This window comes from Onychostoma macrolepis, chromosome 03 (genome assembly GCF_012432095.1).
Source record: "Onychostoma macrolepis isolate SWU-2019 chromosome 03, ASM1243209v1, whole genome shotgun sequence".
NCBI lineage: Eukaryota > Metazoa > Chordata > Actinopteri > Cypriniformes > Cyprinidae > Onychostoma > Onychostoma macrolepis.
Window position 1 is genome coordinate 9,853,943 of NC_081157.1, and position 5,417 is coordinate 9,859,359.

General features: G+C 40.8%; 1 long non-coding RNA gene across 1 annotated transcript; it reads right to left on the reverse strand.

The window, feature by feature from the left end:
* Nucleotides 1-2,318: 2,318 nt before the first annotated feature.
* On the reverse strand, nt 2,319-3,592 carry LOC131537631 (uncharacterized). The gene is made up of 3 exons (XR_009270354.1): nt 3,507-3,592; nt 2,615-2,679; nt 2,319-2,464 (listed from the first exon to the last, which is right to left on the reverse strand). It is a non-coding gene; the product is annotated as an uncharacterized LOC131537631 (long non-coding RNA).
* Between the last annotated feature and the right edge of the window lie 1,825 nt (nt 3,593-5,417).

A 5,417-nucleotide genomic window follows, 5' to 3' on the forward strand; every position in this document is an offset into this window, starting at 1 on the left:
CTACCTCTGTCCCTGGTTTTATGAGAAGAAAACATAGACCTTTAAAGTATATTGATGGCCAATATCAGGCTCATGTCTCCGGTTTTGATCTCTGAAGTCTGATCACCTTATGTCATGCACATGTTGATTTGTGAAATTTGACACCAATCTGTCTTTGTATGAGGCAAAGGATATGAAAATTTTTAATTCACTTTCATATATTTCATCATATAGTTCTTTCAGAATCAGAATCAGAATGAGCTTTATTCGCCAAGTGTGCGCAAACACACAATGAATTTGTTGTGGGTTTTTTTACAGGAGCTCTTGGTACGTACATACACACATACATATATGACATGAGAACAGGCATTTCAATGAGACTAAGGAAAAAACATGAATAATGATATTGGGTATACATCTGGACAGAGACTTGTGTACAGATTTGTGCATTGTGTACTGTGGTGCAGCTCTATAAATAAAATTTCTATATGTATTTTAAAAAACAAAGCAAACAACAACAACAAAAAACTCAGCCTATGTGAGTTTAGATACTGAGAATGAATTATACAACAGGTGTTAATTGCTGTGTTCGCTGTTTAAGCTGGAGATAGCATGGGGGAAAAAACTGTTTATGTGCCTAGATGTTCTAGTGCGCAGAGATCTGAAGCGTCGGCCTGACGGCAGAAGTGCAAACAGGTTGTGTCCGGGGTGAGAAGGGTCTGTGATGATGTTACCTGCCCGTTTCTTCACTCCTGACCTGAAAAATCATTACATGTACCATTGTTGAAAATGTATAAATGTGCCTCTTCTCTTCATTGAGAATGTTTGAAAATGTCTTAAGAACTCTCATAAGTGTTCTGAACAGACAACCATGATAACAAAAATAAACAGTGTTGTGTGCTAAGCGGTCAGAGGTCAAAAAGGATGCATCCTTTCAGTAATACATCCTGACGCAGGAGGCATCTGTCAGCAGGGATAGGAGCCCATTTACTTTGTTCCAAAATTACCACAAACAAATACTGACTAAAATGTTCATGATCAGTTAGTATGATGCCAATTTAGTACTTGTTCTGGTTGCCTGGCTTTTGGCTTGCTTAGTTGGGGGCATTTCATATTCAACAATATTATTGATCTGCCTTAAGGTGGACGAGGACGCAATTTTCTTCTAGAAACAAACTTTGTTGTATTATTTTCATGTTATCACTGTGAGGCTGCTTTGTACAATTGTATAATCTGTATTGTAAAAAGCGCTATATAAATATAGGTGACTTGACTGTCACTACATGCAACTTTCCACTATCTCAATTTTCTACAACTACAATTATTCAGTGTAGTCAATGATTGACAGACAAATCATAAAATATAACGATAGTGAATTTAATTCTGACCAAATATACAAAAAGAATAGTAAAACAGTATAGGTCATCAGGCGAACTTGCTGGCCGGCTCCCAGGTGTCCTCCCAGACTCTGCCACTGTAAATAGTCCACAAGTCATCTTACACACAGCATATGCAGTACAGCCTAAAGCTCACAACTAGTCTTCTGGCTAGTTTGAAGATATGTCATCTGAAGCTGATAAATAAAGGTTTGCCCTTTTTCTTTTGGATAACTTTTTGGGGTTTATTTTATATGGCGTTTGTCAAACAGCAGTCATTTTGTTCCAAGTGAAAACTACTGGACTTACCAGTAGTTGCTTGGACACAGACAACCCTTTGAAGTTCTGCATCAGGTTAACCGAGTCGCTATGCAAATACTGTGTAGACACGATAATCTAAATTATGTGTTTAGAGGCCTCTACGTCGAGCGCAGAGGGGGTCAGCAAAGACGCAATGGCACCACAAGGGCATCTGCGTCACAGCTTAAGACCCCATCAGAGCTGAAGTAGACTAGAAAGTGATCTGAGTCCTCTTTAAGTGAACTCATAATGTGAACACAGAGACAAGAGTTGTTTCTGGTTCAGTCCACTTCACAGGCCATTTTAAGAGGACTAAATTTGGTTCATTATGGGAACAGTGGTTTTCACTTTGAACAAAATAACTGCAAACACCATATAAAATAACCCAAATAAACAAAATAAAATTAGCAAATGTATAGGGCAAACAGGTTAGAATGTATTAGCTTCAGATGTCATATGACCAAACCTGAGCCAGATGACTACTTGTAGGCTGGCGTGCACATGTTCTCAGTTCAGTTCACTTTAAAAGGGGTCTAAGTATGCTTAGAGAGTGTTCCTTATGCCCAAAAAAATTCAGTCACTGCTCAAAGTTCACTTTGAAGGCTGGAAGGGACCAAGTTTTAAAACACTAAGACTGTGTTAGCTATGGATGAAATGACAATATACATATGTATGGCAAAGAAAATGTGGAAATAATATGAATTAATGAATTAATAAATTAATGAATTAATGGATACATATACAGAATAAGCCATCACTTACCAGGAAGAGCAAGGCAGCCAGCGCACTTTGACCTCTGCTGCCTTCCCCTGCAGAAACAAACACGCGCACACACACACACACTTTTTCGTAAGGGGTAGCACTTGTGAGAGGGTTGATACTTGAAAAAGGTTGATAACTACTGCTCAGTGTTACTGTTTTGTCACATGTGGATTGAAAGATATGGTTCTACATCTTACCTCATTCATCCGTCTTTCCAATATTTGATCATATGGGTAAATTGTCTGTCGACTGCATTTGCAACCTTAAATGACAAAGGCAAAAAAAAAAGTTTGGTTCATTTCAAATGGGTCTGAGTTCGCTTGTGGTGTTCACATATGCCCCAAAAAATGCTGAGTCACTGTTCTTAGTTCACTTTGAGGGCTGAAAGAGACCAAGTGTGAATACAACATGAGTTTGGTTAAATAAAAGGGGGCTACGTGGAAAAACACCTGTAGAGGTTTGAAATCTTGAGATGTGCAATGGCTTACACTAATAACTATCTAACATTATGCCAAGCAGCTAGTCCCATCCACAGTCTCTATTGTGAGCCCAGCAACACAGTTCAATAAATCCACTTCAGAAATGTTGTTGAAATAAAAGATGAAAATCTCTGGTTTTATTCCTTTGTTTCCGATTTACAAAAGAGAGTGTGAGCTGACTAAAGCACTTAATGAAATAAAAGAATCCTAATGGAAGTAGCTATAAGTTAGCAGTTAGCAGGTAAGAAAACCATTTGCTTCCACCGCTCTCAAGATCTGAATAACATTATGAGAATCAACGTAATGTAGCCGAAGTAGGCTTATTCTTAAACAGGCAATACACTATTTTACTAATATGTACCAAATCCTATAAGCACATGAATTCTAGTATGCTTTTAACCTTTTAAGTATTATTTAACATTTTTAACCATTACATGAACTTCTAAATTAAATTATTTACCTGTTTAACATTAATTCGTATTCACATTACTATGAATTGTACTTTGGCCTCTACAACACCCTTACACCCAACACGTGGCTGCTGATATACACATGGGGTGCAAAGAAAAGAAACAAATATACACATGGGCTGCAAAGAATGTGTACTTACTTTTTGTTTTCTTCTTTTTGGCAACGGTGGAGGGTGGGGCTTCTCTGCCGGATTGCGTGGCTCCTTTGCCTGCGGCTGGGGCTTAGGGTGCAAGGGGAAATGATATATTCAGTATCTTGGGGGAGTGGCTTAATTAATTGAAGGGGGCGAAATTCACCTTGGTTAACTTATTTTATATTAATACAATGATTACAAAACCACGGGACCAATTTACAGATGGGATGCAAGGCAGGATTACTTACTTTGTCTTTTCCTTAATTGAGGTTGGAAGGATGGTGGGGCTTGTCTGCCTTGGCCTGGGGTGGATAGTGGGGCTTAGGGAAAAGGTTAAGAATGATATATTCATGTTCGCGGGGAGGGGGGTTAATTCATCAAAAGGGGAGAAATTCACCATGTGTAACTTGTTTTATATTGTGCTCTGATTACAAAAAAACATGGGACAAATTTACAGATGGGGTGCAAGGCAAGATTACTTTGTCTTTTCCTGGGTGATAGAGGCTGCATATGAGTGTCTATCGGAAATAGGTTAAGTGTAATAATTTGCTGGTCTTGTTGGGGCTGGTCTCGGGTAAGGTGCTGGTCTTGTTGTGGCTGGGGCTGGTCTCGGGTAAGGTGCTGATCTTGTTGTGGCTGGGGCTGGTCTCGGGTAAAGTGCTGGTCTTGTTGTGGCTGGGGCTGGTCTTGGGGCTGGTCTAGGGTAAGGTGCTGGTCTTGTTGTGGCTGGGGCTGGTCTAGGGTAAGGTGCTGGTCTTGTTGTGGCTGGGGCTGGTCTTGGGGCTGGTCTAGGGTAAGGTGCTGGTCTTGTTGTGGCTGGGGCTGGTCTAGGGTAAGGTGCTGGTCTTGTTGTGGCTGGGGCTGGTCTAGGGTAAGGTGCTGGTCTTGTTGTGGCTGGGGCTGGTCTTGGGGCTGGTCTAGGGCAAGGTGCTGGTCTTGTTGTGGCTGGGGCTGGTCTCGGATAAGGTGCTGATCTTGTGGCTGGGGCTGGTCTCGGGTAAAGTGCTGGTCTTGTTGTGGCTGGGGCTGGTCTTGGGGCTGGTCTAGGGTAAGGTGCTGGTCTTGTTGTGGCTGGGGCTGGTCTAGGGTAAGTGCTGGTCTTGTTGTGGCTGGGGCTGGTCTAGGGTAAGGTGCTGGTCTTGTTGTGGCTGGGGCTGGTCTAGGGTAAGGTGCTGGTCTTGTTGTGGCTGGGGCTGGTCTTGGGGCTGGTCTAGGGCAAGGTGCTGGTCTTGTTGTGGCTGGTTACAAGTTAAAGTTACTTAAGTTACTTTAAGAATAAAAACATCACAGTAGGCTATGTAATTTTGTTTACCTGCAACAAAACGTCTCTCGGCTTCAAAGGAACATCTAACCTGATTTTAAGTATCAGTTCTGCTTAAAAATATGCAATCTAATCCTGTTTACATGAAATAAGCTGCTCCCGAGCAGGTTTAAGTTTAGGCTTAAGCCAGGATGAGCTTCGAAGAACCAAACAATCCAAGATCAAGTGAAATCATCAACAATCAAATCCAGCTAACTGAGTTAGCGACGTACGAAGAACGGACCCCTGGACTATTGTTTATGTTTTGGATTTACCTCTCGTCAAGCCCCTTTGGATATTGTTCGCTGTCGACTGACCCAGGCCCGTTTTGGATGATTCTTTGCATTGCCTGTGATATACCTGTTTGCCACTGTTTGACCCTTGCTTGTTTCCTGACCACGCCTCTGTAATAAAGCTCGCACATGGATCTGCATGTCTCTCGTCTTGTTGGCTTCGTTACATTGGCTGTATTTAATACATTATTATTATTATTCTTATTATAAATCACTCAACATTTACAATGAAACTGAATTATGTGAAACAATTTTGTAAATTTGAAATTTTGTAGCTTTGTTAAATTAATTTACTATAAAAACAATGAAATACCAGATTGAATT